The sequence below is a fragment of the Hyla sarda genome, chromosome 4 (genome assembly GCF_029499605.1).
Source record: "Hyla sarda isolate aHylSar1 chromosome 4, aHylSar1.hap1, whole genome shotgun sequence".
Taxonomy (NCBI): Eukaryota; Metazoa; Chordata; class Amphibia; order Anura; family Hylidae; genus Hyla; species Hyla sarda.
Genome location: NC_079192.1, coordinates 88,429,208 through 88,455,164, shown reverse-complemented (window position 1 = coordinate 88,455,164; position 25,957 = coordinate 88,429,208).

The window sequence follows — 25,957 nt, the reverse complement described above, 5'->3', positions numbered from 1 at the left end:
CCTGTCTCATCATGTCCCCCATCATTCCCCCTCATCATCCCCCCCCTGTCTCATCATCCCCCCCACCCTGTCTCATCATCCCCCCACCCTGTCTCATCATGTCCATCATCATTCCCCCCTCATCATCCCCCCACCCTGTCTCATCATCCCCCCACCCTGTCTCATCATGTCCCTCATCATTCCCCCCCTCATCATCCCCCCACCCTGTTTCATCATCCCCCCACTCTGTCTCATCATGTCCCTCATCATCCCCTGACCCTGTCTCATCATGTCCCTCATCATTCCCCCCTCATCATCCCCCCACCCTGTCTCATCATCCCCCCTAATTCCCCCCTCATCAGTTCCCCCTGTCTCATCCCCCCCTCATCATTTCCCCCTGTCTCATCCCCCCCATCATCCCCCCCTCATAATTTCCCCATCTCATCACCCCCCCCATCATGTTCCTCCCAGCGCATACAGTGGTCTTCAACCTGCTTACCTCCAGATGTTGCAAAACTACAACTCCCAGCATGCCCGAACAGCCAACTGCTGTCCGGGCATGCTGGGAGTTGTAGTTTTGCAACATCTGGAGGTCCGCAGGTTGAAGACCATTCTTCCCCTTTCCTTACTTGTCTGCGCTTCGGCTGTCTTGCGGGCTGCGGGGTCAGTGAAGCAGATGAGTTACGTCCTCTCCCTGCTTCTCTGTGCGGCATCAGGGATGTCACTTTTCGGGGGTGTGAGTGATGCCGCACAGAGAAGCCGGCAGAGGACGTAACTCATCTGCTTCACTGCCCGCAAGACCCTCCGCCTGACCTGCCGAAGCGCAGACAGGTAAGGAAAATAAACAAAACTATAAAAAGCAGGAAAGGGGGAATGATGAGGGAGGGGGGGAGGTAGGGAAAATGAAAAGTAAAGCTCACCTGTTGTCTCCCGCACGATCCACAGGTACTGGTGGATATTGCGAGAGACGCTGATTAAAAGGCTGGGCAGATCCGGGCAAGGTAGGGCTCATTTTAATCAGAGTCTCCCGCACTATGCACCCCACCAGTACCTGTGGATAGTGCGGGAGAAAACAAGTGACAGTGCGGGGAGGAGAGGCCGCTGGTCACTGATTTAAAGTGGTCGCGGCCGTGCTGCTAATACTTAACAAGGAGACGCTGCTGCGGCCGCTTTAAATCAGTGACCAGAAGACTTATCGGCGTATAACATGCAGGCAGGCTTTTTGCCTTAAATTTAAGTTTTAAAACTGCATGTTATACACCGATAAATACAGTAATAATAAAAATCAAAAATATATAAAGAAAAAGAAAAAAATACTGACTTCGTAACAACAGAATCAGATTCCAGTTCATCCAATGAAGTTCGAGATGGAGAAACGGAACCTACAAAAAATGAGCCATCTACATCAAGATGTATCCCTTAAGACGCACGAGAAGGGGAAGAGGGAGGAAGACGCAACTTGTGGACAAGGTCGAAGAAAGGAAAGGAGGTGTCTTGGAGGAAATAGAGACACCACCAAATAATGTTATCAATCTCACCTCAACGCCACTTTACCGTGACTGTCTTAATGTCCTGGCCAAAGGATTGAACTTTGGAATAAATGAGAACTTCTCCCCCGAAAAATTTGAGGTGGACTGGTTTAGGGCATTGCGTAAAATTAACTTTAGGAAGTGTTTCTCAAAAATTGAAAATAAAAGCAGTGAAAAACAAGTAAAAGAGGGAGAATTGCACTGCAATGTTGATCTACTAGGGTTTAGAGTCTCCAACGATTTATCTGATGAAGAGCAAAGATGCGTAGTTCCTTTGTGAATGTATGGATGGTATTGAGTCAGTCACTCCTACTGTCCACCCCATCAACGACACCAATACAGAGAGGTTTAGGGGTGGAAATCCATCCACTTTCAATCCCCCCGTACCACCCGGCAGTTCCGTTGATTTGTTTCACATAGCAGTCAGCCTAGAGATGAATGCCTTAGTCTACCCATCAGCTAAGAGTAATCTTACAAAAAGATAATTAAAAGCAATCAAGTGGCTAGGACAACAGGAACATCTGCACATCACGAAGGCAGACAAGGGTAGAGCGGTGGTGGTTTGGGGCACTGATGAATATAATAAAGAAGTGTATTGCCATCCTAACAACAGGGTTACATATACCCCTTTGAAAGATAATCCCACGAGATGGGCTTTAGATAATCTCCGTACTCTATTTAGGAGACAAGTTGAGAATGGGGTCCAGTCAGAAACAATGGCAAACAAGTTGCTACCTAACAACCCTGTACCTGCAAAATGGTACATATTGCCCAAAGTCCACAAATCCACCACCGCTCCTACCATAAGGCCAATTGTGGCAGATATAAATTCTATCACCGAATCCTTATCAAGTTACATAGGCACACCATGGGCACACCAATCTCATGCACGTGCGCTAACATCTTCCTCACTGGATTTGAGCAGCAGCATGTCTTCACCCACACTAATCTGTATGTTAGCCACATAAAATATTACCTTAGGTATGTGGATGACACTGATTGTGTGGAATGGAAACAAGGCTCGGTTCGATTCATTTGTAGAATATTTGAATGCAAGAAACACACTAAATATGCTTTTAACTAGTTGCTTTGGAGGCAAAAGCCTTGAATTTTTGGATGTCAAATTGGAAATCACTGATGGCACCTTAGTCACATCTGGCTATTGCAAGAGTATTTAAAAAAAAATCCCTGTTACATTATGGGAGCTCTCATTTAAATTACGTTAACGATAATATACCCTATAGCCAGATGCTCAGATTGAAATTTCCAAAGGAAATTTCCCCTGCAGGAATTGCAGGTATTGTAAGCTAAATTTAGCTAAAAGAAATGTTATATTAGGAGGGGAAAATATTCTGGTGAACCAGTTTATTTCATGTCAAACAACATTCGTTGTGTATGCGTTAATTTGTGATTGTAATTTCTTTTACATCGGAAAAACAAAAAGAAAACTATGCACCTAAGTTCGTGAACATCTCTATTCTCTCCAGACAGGAAAGGGTGCGACACGATTTATTACCCATATGCAATCAGGCCATGCAAACAATACTGCACATTTAAAATTTGCCGGTCTGGAGAGAATAGAGAGTGTTGCTATAGGAGAAGACAAACATGTAAGATTGCTTCGTAGAAAAACATATTGGATCATGCATCTCAAAGCTTTGGGTCCTCTAGGACTTACTGAGAGAAATGATCTTTCTTCCTATCTCCGAGTCCTGAGTCTTCTGTCCTATACACCGCGTTCCCACGGGTATAGCGGTTGATTTTGGAATCTGTGTTTTTAATGTAATTGTTATATTATTGTGTAATGACACTTACCTGTATTTAAGCAATTCCCCTAAGACAGAATGATGTACTGACCAGAAGAAGCGACACTTCCAACGTGAAACTAGTCGTTTTGTGGTACGCCCCCTGCACCTGTGAGCTCCGGCCCCCGCACCTTCAGCTTGTTGCTTGTTGCATAGCTATATCTTGACACTGAAAATAAAGTGCTTTGTGGCAAATTTCAAATACGGGTGAGTGCAGCTTTATTTATACTTGCCTCTTCTTACGAATTGCAATAAAAAATATATATGAAACATCAAACATACTGATTTGTAATCACATCATATATCAGAAAAAAAATCTATAAAGCGATCAAAAAACCCCATCAAAATAGAAATGGTACCAAAAAAACTACAGTTCACAGTGCAAAAAAAAATTGCCATTATATATCCCTGTATATGGAAAAATAAAAAAGTTATAGGGGTCAGAAAAGGACAATTTTGAGCACACCAATTTTGTCAAAAAAGTTTACTTTTTTTTTTTTAAATGGGCACTGTCACCAACTTTATTTTTTGATATGTTGTAGTACTTATGTACTACAACATATCTCTAATATACTTTTTTTTTTTTTATTAAAATGGTTTAATTTACATTTGAAAACCGGCCAATAGTGGTCTCCCTCCTAGTGGCCGGCTGCAGCCTGGCGTGACGTCACGCCTGAAAAAGGACTGATTTTGGCCTGGCAATCAGTCCTTTTTCAGTTAGGCTGCTCTCGCTCCCTGCCTGTCAATCAGATTTGTAATTTGTAAATTACTTCTATTAAAAAATCTTAATCCTTCCAATAGTTATTAGCTTCTGAAGTTTTCTGTCTAACTGCTTAATGATGATGTCACGTCCCGGGAGCTATGCATGATGGGAAAATATCCCCATAGGAGCTGCACAGCTCCTGGGACGTGAGTCATCAGAAAGCAGTTAGACAGAAAACAGCAACTCAACTTCAGAAGCTAATAACTATTGGAAGGATTAAGATTTTTTAATAGAAATAATTCACAAATCTGTTTAACTTTCTGGAGCCAGTTGATATATAAAAAAAGTTTTGGCCTGGAATACCCCTTTAAGAACAAAGCTTATTTTGGCCATAACCCCTTAAAGGAGTACTCCGGAGCGCTGGTACTTAAAAAAAATAAGTTTACCTCATCTGATAGCTCTTTCAAAGACCTTTCCAACGATACCTCATTTGTCAAATTTGGCCCAGCCATTCTCTTGTAATTGCCACCTGTAGCAGAAAGCAGCCATGTCATAAAGACTATTTTTCCCACGACTCCCTGCGCCAGATTCCTGTTAGCTGCTCCTCTCTCCCCTCCTCCCCCCCCCCTAGGAAATTATAATAAATTATAATAAAGTGACGCCCCTAGCTTCTTCCCTTGTGGTTATCTCCTCCCATCCTCCCCCTCCCAGCTCATCAGCCCTCTCCATGTGCCCATTAGCCCACTGATCCACCCATCCATGTGCCCACTAGCCCACTGATCCATGTGCCCACTAGCACAGTGTTTCCCAATCAGGTTGCCTCCAGCTGTTGCAAAACTACAACTCTCAGCATGCCCTAACAGCCTTCGGCTGTCCGGGCATGCTGGGTGTTGTAGTTTCGCAACAGCTGGAGGCACCCTGGATGGGAAAAACTGCACTTAGCGGTGTTACAAGAATGCCGCAGCACTACGCAAATAGCTTAGGGCTAACATAGGCAGCGATAGGAGCCTAGCGTTAGCCCTACGCAATTTGCGTAGTACTGCGCATGCGCAGAATAAATTAACTTTGGGGGAGTAGCCGACTCCGGGCTGGGAGGCCGGCACAGCCCGCAGTGACTCATGGGAGCGATGAGTCACCGGCCGAAGATCGCGGCGGATCAAGAAGAAATACAGGTCGAGCGTCATCAAAAGACCCAGCTTCCGGCCGGAGAGAAAAGCGAGGAGAAGATCGGGAAGAAGACCATATGGAACACGTGAGTATATTAGAATGTTATATAACTTTGCCTCATGCTCCAATTCCCTCATAAAAGGTTAGCTCCTGAGTACTCCTTTAACCCCTTAAGGACCCAGCCCAAATATACCTTAAGGACCCGGCCATTTTTTGCAAATCTGACCACTGTCACTTCAAGCATTAATAACTCTGGGATGCTTTTACCTTTCATTCTGATTCCGAGATTGTTTTTTCGTGACATATTCTACTTTATGTTAGTGGTAAAATTTTGTCGATACTTGCATCATTTCTTGGTGAAAAATTCAAAAATTTGATGAAAAAATTGAAAATTTTGCATTTTTTTAACTTTGAAGCTCACTGCTTGTAAGGAAAATGGATATTCCAAATAAATGATATATTGATTCACATGTACAATATGTCTACTTTATGTCTGCATCATAAAATTGACGTGTTTTTACTTTTGGAAGACATCAGAGGGCTTCAAAGTTCAGCAGCAATTTTCCAATTTTTCACAAAATTTTCAAAATCGGAATTTTTCAGGGACCAGTTCAGTTTTGAAGTGGATTTGAAGGGCCTTCATATTAGAAATACCCCACAAATGACCCCATTATAAAAACTGCACCCCTCAAAGTATTCAAAATGACATTCAGTAAGTGTGTTAACCCTTTAGGTGTTTAACATTAATAGCAGCAAAGGGAAGGAGAAAATTCTAAATCTTCATTTTTTACACTCGCATGTTCTTGTAGACCCAGTTTTTGAATTTTTACAAGGGGTAATAGATGAAAAATCCCCCCAAAATTTGTAACCCAATTTCTCTCGAGTAAGGAAATACCTCATATGTGTATGTCAAGTGTTCGGCGGGTGCACTAGAGGGCTCAAAAGGGAAGGAGCGACAATAGGATTTTGGAGAGGGAATTTTGCTGAAATGGTTTTTGGGGGGCATGTCACATTTAGGAAGCCCCTATGGTGCCAGAACAGCAGAAAACCCCAACATGGCATAGCATTTTGGAAACTAGACCCCTCAAGGCATGTAACAAGGGGTCCAGTGAGCCTTAACACCCCACAGGTGTTTGACGACTTTTCGTTAAAGTAGGATTTTTTACAAAAATGCAGTTTTTCCCCAAAATTTTACATTTTTACAAGGGGTAATAGGAGAAAATGACCCCCAAAATGTGTAACCCCATTTCTTCTGAGTATGGAAATACCCCATGTTAGTACGTAAAATGCTCTGCTGGCGAACTACAATGCTCAGAAGAGGAGGAGCGCCATTGAGCTTTTGGAAAGAGAATTAGTTTGGAATGGTAGTCAGGGGCCATGTGCGTTTACAAAGCCCCCCGTGGTGCCAGAACAGTGGAAACCCCCACATGTGACCCCATTTTGGAAACTACACCCCTCACAGAATTTAATAAGGGGTGCAGTGAGTATTTACACCCCACAGATCTTTGGAACAGTGGGCTGTGCAAATGAAAAATTTTATTTTTCATTTTTACGGACCACTGTTCCAAAAATCTGTCAAACACCTGTGGGGCGTAAATTCTCAATGTACCCCTTATTACATTACGTGAGGGGTGTAGTTTCCAAAATGGGGTCACATGTGTCGGGTGTCCATTGTTCTGGCACTATGGGGGCTTTGTAAACACATGTGGCCTTCAATTCCGGACAAATTTTCTCTACAAAATCCCAATGGCGCTCCTTCTCTTCTGAGCATTGTAGTTCGTCCGCAGAGCACTTTAAATTCACATATGGGGTATGTTCTTACTCAGAAGAGATGGGTTTACAAATTTGGGGTATTTTTTTTTTCCTATTTCCCGATGTGAAAATGAAAAATTTAGGGTAACACCAGCATTTTAGTGAAAAAATAAAAAAAAATTCATTTTCCCATCCAACTTTAATGAAAATTCGTCAAACACCTGTGGGGTGTTCAGGCTCACTATACCCCTTGTCACGTTCGGTGAGGGGTGTAGTTTCCAAAATGGGGTCACATGTGGGTATTTTTTTTTTTTTTGCGTTTGTCAGAACCGCTGTAAAATCAGCCACCCCTGTGCAAATCACCAATTTAGGCCTCAAATGTACATGGTGCGCTCTCACTTCTGAGCCTTGTTGTGTGCCCGCAGAGCATTTTACGCCCACATCTGGGGTATTTCTGTACTCAGGAGAAATTGCGTTACAAATTTTGTGGGTCTTTTTTTCCTTTTGCCGCAGCCCAAACTTGAAGCAGGAAATTTACTGTAAACCCGCCTATGTGAATGTACCCTGTACGTTCACATGGGGGGGCAAACCTCCAGCTGTTTCAAAACTACAACTCCCAGCATGCACTGACAGACCGTGCATGCTGGGAGTTGTAGTTTTGCAACAGCTGGAGGCACACTGGTTGGAAAACCTTCAGTTAGGTTCTTTTACCTAACTCAATATTTTCCAACCAGTGTGCCTCCAGCTGTTGCAAAACTACAACTCCCAGCATGTACTAATCACCGAAGGGCATGCTGGGAGATGTAGTTATGCAATAGCTGGAGGTACCCAACTACAACTCCCAGCATGCCGAGACAGCTGTTTGCTTTCTGGGCATGCTGGGAATTGCAGTTTTCCAACATCTGGAGAGCTACAGTTTTTAGACCACTGCACAGTGATCTCCAAACTGTGGACCTCCAGATGTTGCAAAACTACAACTCCCAGCATGTCCAGACAACAAACAGCTATGTGAGCATGCTAGGAGTTGTAGTTTTGCAACATCTGGAGGGATATAGTTTAGAGACCACTGTATAGTGGTCTCAAACTGCAGCCCTCCAGCTTATGCAAAACTACATATTCCAGCATGCCCAAACAGCTGTCTGGGCATGCTGGGAGTTGTAGTTTTGCAACATCTGGAGGGCTACAGTTAGAGACCACCATCTCAGACTGTAGCCCTCCAGATCTACTTACCGGCTTCCGTAGGATCCCGGCAGCCGTCCTCTTCAGACGCACGTGACGCCGCCCGCCGATCAACGTCGCCGCAGCCTCCGGACGGGTAAGTGGACGTCGGCGCCCGGTCCCCTTCGGTTTCCCGTTCTGCCCCGCCTATTGTGGGTGGGCAGGACGTGGAAAACGAAAGTTAACCCCCCCGCCCCCGGTCTGCTATTGGTCGTCGCCTCTGACAATCAATAGCAGACCAATAGCAGGGATAGGAGGGGTGGCAACCCTGCCACCTTACTCCTATGCCTACAGGGGGATCGTTGGTGTCTTAGACAACCGCGATCCCCCTTCTATTCCAGGTCACCGGGTCACAATAGACCCGTATGACCCGGAATCGGCGCAAATCGCAAGTGTGAATTCACTTGCGATTTGCGCCGATCGTCGACGGGGGGGGGGGGGTCTGATGACCCCCCTGGGCATTTGCACGGGGTGCCTGCTGATTGATATCAGCAGTCACCCCGGCCCGGTCCCTGCCCGGCGCGCGCCGGGGACCGAAATTCCCACGGGCGTATGGATACGCCCTGGGTCCTTAAGTAACAGGACGTCAAGGCGTATCCATACGCCCTAGGTCCTTAAGTGGTTAAGGACCAAGCTGTTTTCTGTTTTTGCACTTTCGTTTTTTCCTCCTTACCTTCTAAAAATCATAACCCTTTCAATTTTACACCTAAAAATCCATATGAGGGCTTATTTTTTGCGGCCCCAATTCTACTTTATAATGACATTAGTCATTTTACCCAAAAATTCACGGCGAAACGGAAAACAAAATCATTGTGCGACAAAATTGAAGAAAAAACACAATTTTGTAAATTTTGGGGGCTTCTGCTTCTACGCCGTACATTTTTCGGCCAAAAATTACACTTTATCTTTATTCTTTAGGTCAATACGATTAAAATTATACCCTACTTATATAGGTTGGATTTTGTCATACTTTTGGAAAAAATCATAACTACATGCAGGAAAATTAATACATTTAAAATTGTCCTCTTTTGACCCCTATAACTTTTTTTTTCTGCGTACAGGGTGGTATGAGGGCTAATTTTTTTCACCGTGATCTGAAGTTTTAAACGGTACCATTTTTGTTTTGATCGGACTTTTTGATTGCATTTTATTCCTTTTTTTATGGTATGAAAAATGACCAAAAATACGCTATTTTGGACTTTGGAATTTTTTTGCGCGTACGCCATTGACCGTGCGGTTTAATTTAATATATATTTTTATAGTTCGGACATTTACGCATGCGGTGATATCATATATGTTTATTTTTATTATTATTTATTTAATTTTATTATGTTTATATATTTTTATATGGAATTTAAGAAAAGTGACTTAAACTTTTGTGACTTAAACTTTTAATAAGGAAGGAGTTAATGTGTGTGTTTTTAAACTTTTTTAAACTTTGTCTTTTTACACTTTTAGTTCCCTTAGGGGACTTTTAGGAGGAATTATTAGATTCCTCATACAGATCACTATGGTTGTATAGAACCATAGTGATCTGTGTGCTCTGCACTCGATTGATAAATACTGGCCGGAGCTGACACAGGAGCATAGGTAAGCCCTCAGGCTACCTCGGCAGTGGATCCCCCCCCCCCACCCCGCGATTGCGCTGCGGGGGGGGGGGGGCGATCCACCCCACTGGACCACCAAGGTGAAAATACAGGCACCTTTAGACGCCGCTGTCAACTTTGACAGCAGCGATCTAAAGGGTTAACAGCTGCCTGCGGCGATCGGGCATTTCGGCTATTAACGCCGGCCCCCAGCTGCAGGAATCAGCTGGGGGCCGGCCGGTATGACGCTGTCTCAAGTTGGGAGCTCGCGTCAAACCCGGTTAAGGGCCATTGGACGTGTATACACGTCCATGGTCCTTAAGAGGTTAAATGGGTACTCTGGTGGAAGAAAAAAAATTCAAATCTGGTGGCAGAAAACTTGTGGCATCAAAACTGGTGGCAGAAATTTAAACAGATTTGTAAATTACTTATATTTAAAAATCTTAATCCTTCCAGCACTTATCAGCTGCTGTATGCTACACAGGAAGTTGAAATATTTTTTGCCTGACCACAGTGCTCTCTGCTGACACCTCTGTCCATGTCAGAAACTGTCCAGAACAGGAGAAGTTTGCTATGGGGATGTGCTCCTTCTCTGGCAGTTCCTGACATGGACAGAGGAATCAACATAGAGCACTGCGGTCAGGCAGAAAAGAAAAACTCAACTTCCTCTGGAGCATACAGCAGCTGATAAGTACTGGAAAGATTAAGATTTTTTAATAGTAGTCATTTACAAATCTGTTTGACTAACTGAAACCGGTTGCGTTTTGTTTTTTCCTCCTATCCTTTTAAAATCCATAACTCTTTTATTTTTTCACCTACATACTTAAATGGGGCTTAGTTTTTGCACAATCAATTGTACTTCGTAATGGCATGTTTCACTTTACCATAAAATGTATGGCACAACCAAAAAAATATTACTTGTGGGCTTAAATTTATAAGAAAACAGCAATTTTGCTAATTTTGGCCAGTTTGGTTTTTACACAGTGAACTTTAAATGATACATTATCTTTATTCTTTATTAAACCTACACAATAACACCAAAACAACACTTTATAGCAAAAGAATAAAAATTTTATTGAATATTACATGCACAAATAGATTCACAGGAACAGTACCATCAATATTGGTTGTATAGCATAAAGAAAAGAAATATATCACATGTGGGCAATATATTGCACATCTGTATCCATCAAGCTATGAAACATAGCATGTGTGAACAAAGCAATGTGATCATAGTGCTCACTAGAGATGGTGGCATAAAGAAACTTGCTAACAAACCATATTAGTACTGTGAAAGAAAGAGAAAAGGACAAATGGTATAGGTGACTGGAGATAATGGCAAAAAGCAGTAAGAAAGGAGGGGGGGGGGGGGCAGAGTGAATAACACAAAAGGAGGGGAGAATCACCCAAACACTGTTTTCCCACTGAACCCCTCTCCACTGCACAAGCAGAAAAAGGACTATCACCAAAGTATTATCACAGTCACCAATACCAGTAGCCTTACCCACTGAACCTGGAGTCACCCCAATGCCCTTTCGCTAATCACGCTTCCTCAGGGACAGGAAGGAAGTGTGATTAGAGAAACGGCGTTGGGGTGTCTCCAGGTTCAGTGGGTAAGGCTACTGGCATTGGTGACTGTGATGGTACTTTGGTGATAGTCCTTTTTCTGCTTGTGCAGTGGAGAGGGGTTCAGTGGGAACACAGTGTGTGGGTGATTCTCCCCTCCTTTTGTGTTATTCTCTATGTCCCCCCTCCCCTCCATTTCTTATCGCTTTTTGCCATTATCTCCAGTCACCTATACCATTTGTCCTATTCTCTTTCTTTCACAGTACTAATATGGTTTATTAGCAAGTTTCTTTATGCCACCATCTCTAGTGAGCACTATGATCACATTGCTTTGTTCACATATGCTATGTTTCATAGCTTGATAGATACAGATGTGCAATATATTGCCCACATGTGATATATTTCTTTTCTTTTTGCTATACAACCAATATTGATGGTACTGTTCCTGTGAGTCTATTTGTGAAGTCTGACTGCTTGCTGCTATTTTTAAGTGATTTTATGTGTATGTAATATTTAATAAAATAGTTATTCTTTTGCTATAAAGTGGCGTTTTGGTGTTACTGTGTAGGTTTAATATTTAATTAATGGGACACATGCCCTATTAAATCTGTGATTATTTAAGCCCTTATTTTAGTTTATATCATCTTTATTCTGTAGGTTAAAACAATTAAAACAATACCCAATTTGTATAGTTTTTCTATTATTGTGCTACTTAAAAAATGCAAGTTTTTTTTAACAAAATTGGTATGCATAAAATTGTCATTTTCTGACCCCTATAACTTTTTTTTTATTTTTCTGTATACAGGGATGTATAAGGGCTGTTTTCTTTGCACCATGATCTTTAGTTTTTACTAGTACCAATCAGTATTTTTGATGTTTGGTATTTTTTTTTTTTATGTTTACGCCACTTAGCCTGCAGGATCATAAACATTATATTTTAATAGAAAGGGATTGGAGAGGCTCACAGTGTAGCAGCGGTAAGTGTAATAGACAGTGTGATCATTTCTAAAGAATTTGTATGATTCTGTTCTCTTTATTTCTGTATTGTTCTTTTGGCCGTGTTTGTTATCTATTGGCCAATTCTGTTTTGTGAAAACAATTTCTGGAAAAATGCAATAAAGATTATTTGAACCACAGTGTATGGTACAAATTCTATCTTAAACATTTGCACATCGATCCGTGACTACTGTGACACTTACCGCTGCTACACTGTGAGACGACTGAGTCTCCTGCAGCAGGCTCTCTGCCTAGGAGCCAGGATTGATTTTTGCACAAATGAAAGCTCACTTTACACTTACCTTGAAAGTTGATACAAACTACTATAAGTTGGATACAATTGCAACTTGTGCTGTTGCGCTCTGCATATAAAAAGAAAGTACTTTGCTGATCTATATCCACACTTGGATTACAGTATATTGGTATTTGTCAGAATCTGCACTAATATTTATTGCATGCAATGAGAGAAGAGTGTACTCACTTGGACTACAAATAATTATACCAGGAGTACAATTCTGAAGTCACTTGTATTATTGTGGACACTTTATACTAATTTATACCATTGTATTTATATTATTGTTTTTATATTGTTTTATTCCATTATATATACACTGATTTTATCTTACACTATCTGTAGTCTAGCTGACCTACAAGGGCCCTGTAGGTCACAGACCACTATAATATTTACTATTTATTAATATCATTTTTTCTATCAATTGTACACTAATAAATCAATTTTACAAATAAATTAATTTAATATTCACAGACCTTTGAGCCCCAATTTCTTTATCTATTATATTTTAATAGTTTGGACATTTACACACGAAGCAATACCAAATATGTTATTTTATTTTATTTTTTTTTGTAAAATGAGAAAATAAGGGGTAAATCCCCCTTATTTTCTCATTTTACAAAAAAAAAAAATATATTAACATATTTGGTATTGCTGTGTGTGTGTAAATGTCCAAGCTATTAAAATATAATAGATAAAGAAATTGGGGCTCAAAGGTCTGTAAATATTAAATTAATTTATTTGTAAAATAATTTCTTATTAGGGAAGGTTTTTTTGTTTTTTTAATAATTTTAGAAACTTTTTGATAGTAGCAGACACTCACTGCTCTGAAGCAGTTGGGTATTGTTTTAATTGTATGGACCTACAGAATTTTCACCGAAAAGAACACTGCATAGTAACGAAACCCCCTAAAATTCGCATAATGGCATTTTTTTCCAATGTTTTTGTGCTCAACCATACATTTTGTAGTAAAATGAGTGATGTTATTACAAAGTACAAGTCCTGCAGACAACAAGCCATTTAGATTGAAAATTGGAAAGTTTATACATTTTGAAATGCCTGGAGGAAAAAATAAAAATGCAAGCAATGAAAAATCACTGCATTATTAAGGGGTTAACCCCTTAAGGACGCAGGACGTAAATGTACGTCCTGGTGAGGTGGTACTTAACGCACCAGGATGTACATTTACGTCCTAAGCATAACCGCAGGCATCGGAGCGATGCCCGTGTCATGCGCGGCTGATCCCGGCGGCGATCTCGCAGGCGTCCGCCATTAACCCCTCAGGTGCCGGGATCAATACAGATCCCGGCATCTGCGGGAGTTCGCGATTTAAACGAACGATCGGATCGCCCGCAGCGCTGCTGCGGGGATCCGATCATTCATAACGCCGCACGGAGGTCCCCTCTCCTTCCTCCGTGCGGCTCCCGGCGTCTCCTGCTCTGGTCTGTGATCGAGCAGACCAGAGCAGGAGATGACCGATAATACTGATCTGTTCTATGTCCTATACATAGAATAGATCAGTATTAGCAATCATGGTATTGCTATGAATAGTCCCCTATGGGGACTATTCAAGTGTAAAAAAAAATGTAAAAAAATGTAAAAGTAAAAGTAAAAAAAAAGTGAAAAATCCCCTCCCCCAATAAAAAAGTAAAACGTCCGTTTTTCCTATTTTACCCCCAAAAAGCGTAAAAAACATTTTTTATAGACATATTTGGTATCGCTGCGTGCGTAAATGTCCGAACTATTAAAATAAAATGTTAATGATCCCGTACGGTGAACGGCGTGAACGAAAAAAAATTAAAAAAGTCCAAAATTCCTACTTTTTTAATACATTTTATTTAAAAAAAAATTATAAAAAGTGTATTAAAAGTTTTTTATATGCAAATGTGGTATCAAAAATAAGTACAGATCATGGCGCAAAAAATGAGCCCCCATACCGCCACTTATACGGAAAAATAAAAAAGTTAGAGGTCATCAAAATAAAGTGATTATAAACATACTAATTTGGTTAAAAAGTTTGTGATTTTTTTTAAGCGCAACAATAATATAAAAGTATATAATAATGGGTATCATTTTAATTGTATTGACCCTCAGAATAAAGAACACATGTCATTTTTACCATAAATTGTACGGCGTGAAAACAAAACCTTCCAAAATTAGCAAAATTGCGTTTTTCGTTTTAATTTCCCCACAAAAATAGTGTTTTTTGGTTGCTCCATACATTTTATGATATAATGAGTTATGTCATTACAAAGGACAACTGGTCGCGCAAAAAACAAGCCCTCATACTAGTCTGTGGATGAAAATATAAAAGAGTTATGATTTTTAGAAGGCGAGGAGGAAAAAATGAAAACGTAAAAATTTAATTGTCTGAGTCCTTAAGGCCAAAATGGGCTGAGTCCTTAAGGGGTTAAAAGGCAAGGAGGAAAAAATGAAAATGCAAAAAATAAGCTGGCTTAAGTCCTAAATGGGCTGTGAGTAATGTTTATTTTATTTTATCACTGTTGTTTAACACTGTTCTAAACTTCTAAACAACCTTTTAAGCTTATTTTCGACTAAGGTTTCCACTGAAGCTTGTGCTTTACTTTTTAGACTGACTTAGCTCTGTACATAAACTGATAAACAAAAATGCAACAATAATCCATTATAAAATCTACAGATAATTTATATTTTGAATGTATTTTTTAATGTCCTAAATCAAGGAGCAACATTCTGATGCATGCTGGTTCTCATTTGGTTCAGATTTTGTTATGATATGACCTTATGGTACAATTTTAAAAATAAAGATAAACTATCCATCATTCTGCTTTCAATACCCCATAATGACAAAGCAAAAACAGAATGTTAGAAATCTTTGCTAATTTATAGAAAAGGAAAAACCAAAATGTTGCACAGACTTAAAGGAAATCTGTCATCAGAATCCCCCGCACTAAACCTGTTACACAGGCTTGTAGTGCTGGTGATCCTGTTTAGGGTGCCCTGTGTGTAAAGTGAGCAAGGGATACGCAGCGTATTTCCCGCTGCTGCCATAAATTTTGCGCAGCGTCAAATACGCTGCGTATACGCCCTGTGGGAACGCACCCTGAAACGCTTCTTACCTGGTTAAAAATGGTTCAGCAGTTCGTCAGATATCTTTATCTTTAGTTTTATGTTATTCCCTGGCTTGGGGCTCAGTGGGAGGTCCGCATCAGCGCAGACTCGGCTATACGTCATTTTAGCCGGGCGGCCGCTCCCACTGTCTAACTCCTTGTTTTTGGTCACGTGGGGAGCGCTGCGCATGCGCCGCGTTCTGTACACCCGGAAGCGGCGTTCTCCCCCCATCATCCTCCCATCATCATCCTCCCATGACTCCCATCATCCTCCCTCTGCTCTGACTACCATCATCCGCCCTCTGTTCTGACTCCCATCATCCTCACATATAGCACACTACCAACACCGTCCACCTGAACTCACTCCCATCATCCTCACATATCGCATACTACTCACACCATTGCTCTGTACTCACTCCCATCATCCTCATATATCGCATACTACCCACAACGTCCCCCTGTACCCACTCCCATCATCCCAACGCTGCACTGACTCCAATCATCCTCCCTCTGCTATGACTCCCATCATCCTCACATATAGCATACTACCAACACTGTCCCTATGTACTCACTCCCATCATCCTCACATATAGCATACTACCCACACCGTCCCTCTGTACTCACTCCCATCATCCTCACATATCGCATACTACTTACACTGTCGCTCTGTACTCACTCCCATCATCCTCCCAATCTATGCAAATACTAAAAATATTATTTATAATGTTATCTCTATATACATACATACAAACAAACGTATACACAAACAAACAAACAGACATCCACACATAAATAGGCAGATACCGATACGTGTATATAATAAAGTTTCTATATAATATAGATTTTTATTTAAAAATACAGATAAATATATACACATTTCAATAATTACATTGATATATTTTATAAATATGAAGAAAAAAATATTTTTAAAGTATATATGTGTGTGCAGATACATGTGCGCATATATATTATTATATATAAATATATATATATACACGCATATGTATACTCATATGTATATACACATATATATAACGATATATATGCATGTACAAATAAATTTATGTGTGTGTGTGAATATATATATACACACACAAACACATATACGCACATATATTTATATATATGTGCATATATATGTGTGTGTATTTATTCATGTGTGTGCATATATACATATATATATAAATATATATATATATATATATATATATATATATATATTTGCATACATTCGCATATTCATATGCATATATATATATATATATATATATATATATATATGTGTGTGCATATATTCATGTGTGCATACATGTGTATATATATATATATATATATATATATATATATATATATACACACACACACATGTATGCACACATGAATATATGCACGCAAGCCAGTCTCACACAGTAGTATTAGAGCCTTCTTTACACCACACAAGCTGGAAGCAGAGAGGGATGATCACTGTGATGTTTACTGTGAAAAAAAAAACCAAAAAACGAATATTCATAATTACGCATATATAGTGCTATATTCGCGAATATTCGCAAATTCGAGAATATGCGATATTCGCGAATAAAATTTGCATTGCGAATATTTGCGAGCAACACTACTCTGCATGTGATAAAACTGACTGATACTCCGGAACTCAATCAATATGTAAGGAGGAATCACAGCAAAGTCATGGGGCACTGTGCTTGCCAAAACGTGGAATTTTTTTACTTTGGAGGAATACATTTCAGCACTATTTCCCTATCTGAGCCTCTCAACTTTGTTGTGATTCTATGTGTAAATGACTTCTATTTAAAAATCTCAAAGGGGTACTCCACTGCACACATCCCTTATACAAAGAATGGAGATAAGATGTTAGATAACGAGGGTCCCGCCACTTGGGACACCCGCGATCTCCGGGCTGGCACCCCTGTCATTTGGGGGCACAGAGCAAACTCCTCTCCATGCCCGAAGACTGGCATGCAGGCTGCCACGCCCCCACCATTCAATTCTATAGGAGGAGGCATGATTGCTTTGTACTAGCCTTCATGCCCCTTCCCATAGACATGTATGGAGGTAGCGTGGCGTGACGTCACAAACTTAGCAGCTGCAAGCGGCGGGGCCCATGCGATCTAATATCTTATTACCTATCCTTTTGTTAGGGGATAAGATGTGTGCAGCTAAGTACCCCTTTAAGCCTTTCTACACGCTGTTGTATGGAGGAAGTTGTGTAGTTCTTTTCAGTCTGACCACAGTGCTCTCTGATGACACCTCAGTCCATGTTAGGAACTGTCCGCAGATGGAGAAAATCCCCATAGCAAACCTCTCCTGCTCCAGACAGTTCCTGACACAGACAGAGGTGGCAGCAGAGAGCACTGTGGTCAGATTGAAAATGATTACACAACTTCCTCTGGAGCATACAGCAGCGGATCAGTACGGAAAGGATTATAGGATTACAAAAATAATCTTTTAATCTATATAGCTTTCTTGCACCAGTTGATTTGAAAATATAGTAAAGTAACCATTTAACCCCTTAATGACGCAGGATGAGCTGGTGAGCTGGTACTTAACGCAACAGGACGTACATTTCCGTTCTATGCATAACCACAAGCATTGAAGCGATGCTCGCGTCATGAGTCATGCGCGGCAGGTCCCGGCTGCTGATAGCAGCCAGGGACCCGTCCGTAATGGCGGACATTCACGATCACGTGGATGTCCGCCATTAACCCCTCAGATGCCGTGACCAATACAGATCACGGCATCTGCAGCATCGCGGTACTTTAACCACTTAAGGACTGAGCCCTTTTTCACCTTAAAGGGGTTCTCCGGTGCTTACACATCTTATAAGGAGATAAGATGCCTGATCGCGGGAGTCCCGCCGCTGGGGACCGCCGGGATCTTGCACGCGGCACCCCGTTTGTAATCAGTCCCCAGAGCGTGGTCGCTCCGGGTCTGATTACAGGCGACCACCGGGCCAGCCGCGTGTGATGTCACGCCTCCGCCCCTGTGTGACGTAACGCTCTGCCCCTCAAGGCAATGTTGGATTTTTGAAATAAAGAACTTTGTCTTATGAACACAGAGAGGGTGAATGCCATAAACTTAATTTATCTATACTAATGTAGTCATTGAGCAGCACCCTGTGAATGTGTGTAGCGTGTTCATGGGGTAGTTTTGCATACTAACAATACTTTCTGTCATATACGTATGATATTTATATGCACTGACAAGGGGCTTGATTGCTTTTTATTTTCTGATAGATTTCAGCTTTTGTTTTGGCTTTCCATTAATTTTTGCACCTCTCTTTCTCCATGTGTTCAATACTTTTTCCCTGTATTATTTCACATTATTACACATAACCTTAGTAATTCAAATACAAACCTAGATAAGTGAAAAATATATTAGTTCATGCAAAGCGTGTATAAATCCTTGCCACCACCAAGCTAACAGCTACATGATGTACATCTACTTGATAATGTCCTAAGTAGAGTTGAGCGAACTTTTGAAAAGTTCGGTTTGCCAGACTCTTAACATTTTTGAAAATCGTGAGTTTGGTTCTGCTCAATTCGACTCGAAGCGGCAATATAGTAAGCCCCTTAACATGTTTAAAACACTGCCTACCAGCTCTAAACCCTGTCTAACACTAATAGGAATGTATTCAAGTCATTTTAAAGTTTTTTTAAGGCTCAGTTATTGCGACATGCGGGATCCTATTCCAGCTTGCCCATTTTTTTAGGCTTATTCACACCAAAATAAAGGGACATAGAGTATCCCTGGTTGTCAGTAGATGCCTGCCAGTGTTAAATGCACACGGAGGCATGGGAAGATGCCGTGGCTTTATCCCAGCATGCCAAAAATTATCTCTTTTTTGGGAGTAGTAACAGGTTTTAGCAAGTGAAGAAGATGGCATGGATTTTTCCAAGCATTCCAAAAATTATTGCATTTTTAGGAGTAGTAACAGAATGGGCTTTCTAAAATAGTGAAGATACTGTAGTAGGATAAAACACAAGATAGAGCTTCTCATTGGGCAGTATGTTTTGTATGGTTGGTACTACAGGTGAGTCGCATAGGCGGATCACTCACCTTGTAAGGTTGTGTTTGGCACACAGCAACCTTGAAAGCCTTTTGATGTATTCAGAGTTAGCAGGGTGGCGGTGCAGCTGTCCGGGTGTTTCGAGTGTATCCACTTCACACTCGATAGTAGATTCAGTAAGTAGTAGATAAAAATGTCCGCGTGATCGGTGCAATCCGCATGACGTACAGAATACAAAGTATGCTGGTAAAAATCCAAAGGTTCTTTTATTTGCTTGCGTCAGACGCGTTTCGAGGTTTCATACCTCTTTTTCAATGACTACAGCAGTGATTGCTGTAGTCATTGAAAAAGAGGTAAGAAACCTCGAAATGCATCTGACGCAAGCAAATAAAAGAACCTTTGGATTTTTACCAGCATACTTTGTATTTTGTACATCATGCGGATTGCGCCGATCACCCGGAAATTTTTATCTTCTACTTACTAAAATAGTGAAGAAGAAGATATTGCTCTGGTAAGAAAAGTTGAAAAAATTATCCCTTTTTTGGGGGATGTTGGTTTGTTTATGTGTAGGCCTGGCTGGAAGTAGGGTGATGGTGGATTGGTGTTATTAGTAATATTCTGTGTACAGCAGGTGGTGGCTAAGTGATGTTAATAGCGTACATCATGAGATGATAGACAGATGTTTATAGCGTACAGCATGAGATGGAGCACAGATATCACTAGCGTACAGCATGAGATGGCGGACATATGTTGATATGAAGAAAACACAGAAGGTAGCAGCACACCGAGTTGCATGAAGAGTTGGGTGCAATTCAGCAGGGGACCCAAGGTCGTAGGGCTCCAAACGATATAGAAACACAAATAATACTGCAGCAATCCAGGGTATAGGTGAAAAAACTGTGAAGGTAGTTTTATTCCATCAAGGTGCACAGAGCAACGTTTTGGCTGCTGGCATGCAGCCTTTTTCAAGCAGTTTACAAAGTGCAATACATGGAGTATAAATATGGTGGATGCAGTGACATCACTGCTTACATCATTAATTTGCATAAATATCATAACAAACACAATACATACAAATATTGCATAATCAAAATACTGCGCAAGTGCCAAAACAATACAGTGTGAAGGATGACAGGACATACATACAAGATTATAAGTAGCCTGGCAACAAGAGTGTAGTACAGTGTACAAATAAAGAGATAAACACTTACAGAGGCGGAGCATTATGGCGGACCCGGCATGGCAGTTGAAACCACGTCAGCCGCGCTGTCATGAAAAGACGCGCGCGAGCTGGCGTGTACGGAAGTAAACAAAACACACGAGGAAGAGGCCGGAAGTGCCAATCAGCGCATGCGCATGCAGGACCAGAGCGCCGTGCGGACAAACTAGATGTCGGCACGTGCGCAGAGGGTCCCGATACGCAGCGTGATTGCAATAAGTCACAACACACACCACCTGGGGCGTGTGCGCAGGTGTAGAAGGATGAATTAGAGACAAAAGTATGGGCATAGATTAAGGGCAACAATGTGGGCATGCCTACAAAAATAAAACATGCAAAAGATTTTTCTGGGCATAGACCATAATCAGACAAAAGGGCATGCATGCATAGATATGGCAGAAAATAGCAACATATAAAAAGCAATGTATAGAGAATAACCAAAGTGGGTCACAGATGCTCAATACAAACATACTCAAGGACACCACAATCTGGAACCCCCTAGGATGGTATGACTGGCACTGGTAATGCCAGTGGCAGTCAGTTAGCAGTGCAACTGAAATACCCGACGGGCGAGACAGTTAGGCATGCAATTGTATCCATAATTGGGGGTGGCAACTTAAGCCTAAACCAGAAGTGTCACATACATGGAGTCCATTCACACCGACCCGTTGCTAGTGGTGATCGCCTGCAAGGAAAACAGCATGAAAAGCTGAAATTTGTCTGCCAGCATAGTATGCCCACTCAACCATGTTAATAGATGTACACAAAAAGCATACAATGTTAATACGGTTCCGGCCAATCCTCGGTGCTGTAAGCCAACAAATATATAGAAATGGATGTATCTAAACATGTCGGGTCCATCGCATCGTCACTGAAATACAAAGAAAAGAAATAAATATATTAAAGGCAAAAAAGTGATTGTTTAAAAACAATTATTATAAAAAAGTTTCTATAAAAATTCTTAGAGGAAAATCTAATACACAATGTAAATCTCAGCAATACAGATCGGACAATCTACAAGCTTAAAGCCAAGCGGGGTAAACACATCAGAAAATGTTCATAATAGGAAATTCAGCATTAAGGCCATGTGGTTTAAGGGTCTTGAGGTCGAAAATCCAGCGTAACTCGCAGCGATGTAAAGCCGCGACACGGTTTCCACATCTCTTAAGAGGCGGAATGTGATCAATAATTACAAATTTAAGGTCGCGTTCGGAATGGCCAGCATCAATAAAATGTTTTGAAACGGGGAGATCAAGTCTACCTTTTCTTATCGTATATCGATGTTGATTAAAACGGACACGAAACTCACTAGTTGTCTCACCCATGTATAATAAATTGCATGGGCACACCAAGATATAAATAACAAAACTAGAGGTACATGTTAAATAGTGTCTGATGTTATAGACTTTACCCGTGCCAGGATGAGTAAATGAAGCTCCCTTGATCATCTTACTACAATTAATACAATTACAACAGGGGAAACACTCCTTATTTTTAACAGTTAAATAGCATTGACCAGAAGACCTAATGGAACAATCCGCTTTTACTAATTTGTCACGTAGGTTTGGGGCGCGTCTATAAGACATCAAGGGTGGTTGAGCGAATTCTGAAATGTCTGGAAAGGCAGAATGTAAAAGGTGCCAATGTTGTTTAATGATAAGTGTAATGGCAGGGGATTGATCATTGAATTGTGATACAAATGCAATCCTCTTGATATGTGACTTGACAGATGGTTTAGAAAGTAAATCTTGTCTGTCCGTGGCAAGTACCTTGTCCTTGCAACGGGAGACAAGTGAACGTGGGTATCCCCTCTTAGAAAAATTAGAGGCCATAGTGTCAAGAGTGTTAGAAATTTGAGAGTTGTCACTCACAATGCGCCTAGCGCGGAGCATCTGGCTCCACGGGAGCGATTGGATCATAGGTCGTGGATGCCTGCTGGTATAATGTAGCAAAGAGTTACAGTTAGTTGGTTTGGTAAATAGACTAGTAGAAAGCTTATTGTCAGAAATGGAGACTAGAGTGTCTAAAAACTGAACCGATGAGTGGGAGTAATTAAGTGTAAACTTAATGTGCGAATTGATGTTATTAAGAAAACTGTGAAACTGAAGAAGGGAATCGCCGGAACCGCTCCAAATGAGGAACACATCATCTATGTATCGCCACCACCCCAGTACGTGACTGAAGTGGTGGGACACATAGATGTGTGACTCCTCCAACGACGCCACAAATAGATTGGCGTACGTTGGGGCCACATTGGTCCCCATTCACAAGACACTGGTGGACCCCCCCCGGGAGACTTATTGTCTCCGGGCGGGGGTCCATCACCAGTCATGCTTCAATTTTTTTGGACCAGTTGTTAGGTCCTTATGCCACTGCAGCGAAACATATCTACAAGACACAACGGATTTTCTAAAAAAAAACTAGATTTTATCCATATCTCAGGTGAATTGATTTTGGGCTCTTTTGATATTGTATCCTTATATACCTCTATCCCTCACGATGAAGGTATTGCTGCTGTTTCCACTGCTATTGCCACTGATTTTTCCAACTCTGAGACACAATTTATAATTTTACTATTGGACTTTGTGTTAGCCAACAATTATTTTACGTTCAATGACACCTTTTACGCACAGATCGCCGGAACCGCCATGGGGATCAATGTGGCCCCAACATACGCCAATCTATTTGTGGCGTCGTTGGAGGAGTCACACATCTATGTGTCCCACCACTTCAGTCACGTACTGGGGTGGTGGCGATACATAGATGATGTGTTCCTCATTTGGAGCGGTTCCGGCGATTCCCTTCTTCAGTTTCACAGTTTTCTTAATAACATCAATTCGCACATTAAGTTTACACTTAATTACTCCCACTCATCGGTTCAGTTTTTAGACACTCTAGTCTCCATTTCTGACAACAAGCTTTCTACTAGTCTATTTACCAAACCAACTGACTGTAACTCTTTGCTACATTATACCAGCAGGCATCCACGACCTATGATCCAATTGCTCCCACGGAGCCAGATGCTCCGCGCTAGGCGCATTGTGAGTGACAACTCTCAAATTTCTAACACTCTTGACACTATGGCCTCTAATTTTTCTAAGAGGGGATACCCACGTTCACTTGTCTCCCGTTGCAAGGACAAGGTACTTGCCATGGACAGACAAGATTTTTCTTTCTAAACCATCTGTCAAGTCACATATCAAGAGGATTGAATTTGTATCACAATTCAACGATCAATCCCCTGCCATTACACGTATCATTAAACAACATTGGCACCTTTTACATTCTGCCTTTCCAGACATTTCAGAATTCGCTCAACCACCCTTGATGTCTTATAGACGCGTCCCAAACCTACGTGACAAATTAGTAAAAGCGGATTATTCCATTAGGTCTTCTGGTCAACGCTATTTAACTGTTAAAAATAAGGGGTGTTTCCCCTGTTGTAATTGTATTAATTGTAGTAAGATGATCAAGGGAGCTTCATTTACTCATCCTGGCACGGGTAAAGTCTATAACATCAGACACTATTTAACATGTACCTCTAGTTTTGTTATTTATATCTTGGTGTGCCCATGCAATTTATTATACGTGGGTGAGACAACTAGTGAGTTTTGTGTCCGTTTTAATCAACATCGATATACGATAAGAAAAGGTAGACTTGATCTCCCCGTTTCAAAACATTTTATTGATGCTGGCCATTCCGAACGCGACCTTAAATTTGTAATTATTGATCACATTCCGCCTCTTAAGAGAGGTGGAAACCGTGCCGTGGCTTTACATCGCTGCGAGTTACGCTGGATTTTCGACCTCAAGACCCTTAAACCACATGGCCTTAATGCTGAATTTCCTATTATGAACATTTTCTGATGTGTTTACCCCGCTTGGCTTTAAGCTTGTAGATTGTCCGATCTGTATTGCTGAGATTTACATTGTGTATTAGATTTTCCTCTAAGAATTTTTATAGAAACTTTTTTATAATAATTGTTTTTAAACAATCACTTTTTTGCCTTTAATATATTTGTTTCTTTTCTTTGTATTTCAGAGACGATGCGACGGACCCGACATGTTTAGATACATCCATTTCTATATATTTGTTGGCTTACAGCACCGAGGATTGGCCGGAACCGTATTAACATTATATGCTTCTTGTGTACATCTAGTAACATGGTTGAGTGGGCATACTATGCTGGCAGACAAATTTCAGCTTTTCATGCTGTTTACCTTGCAGGCGATCACCACTAGCAATGGGTCGGTGTGAATGGACTCCATGTATGTGACACTTCTGGTTTAGGCTGAAGTTGCCGCCCCCAATTATGGATACAATTGCATGCCTAACTGTCTCGCCCGTCGGGTATTTCAGTTGCGCTGCTAACTGACTGCCACTGGCATTACCAGTGCCAGTCATACCATCCTAGGGGGTTCCAGATTGTGGTGTCCTTGAGTATGTTTGTATTGAGCATCTGTGACCCACTTTGGTTATTTTCTATACATTGCTTTTTATATGTTGCTATTTTCTGCCATATCTATGCATGCATGCCCACTTGTCTGATTATGGTCTATGCCCAGAAAAATCTTTTGCATGTTTTATTTTTGTAGGCATGCCCACATTTTTGCCCTTAATCTATGCCCATACTTTTGTCTCTAATCCATCCTTCTACGCCTACGCACACGCCCCGGGTGGTGTGTGTTGCGACTTATTGCAATCACGCTGCGTATCGGGACCCTCTGTGCACGCGCCAACATCTAGTATGTCCGCGCGGCGCTCTGGTCCTGCATGCACATGCGCTGATTGGCACTTCCGGCCTCTTCCTCATGTGTTTTGTTTACTTCCGTACACGCCAGCTCGCGCGCTTCTTTTCATGACAGCGCGGCTGACGTGGTTTCAACTGCCATGCCGGGTCCGCCATAATGCTCCGCCTCTGTAAGTGTTTATCTCTTTATTTGTACACTGTACTACACTCTTGTTGCCAGGCTACTTATAATCTTGTATGTATGTCCTGTTATCCTTCACACTGTATTGTTTTGGCACTTGCGC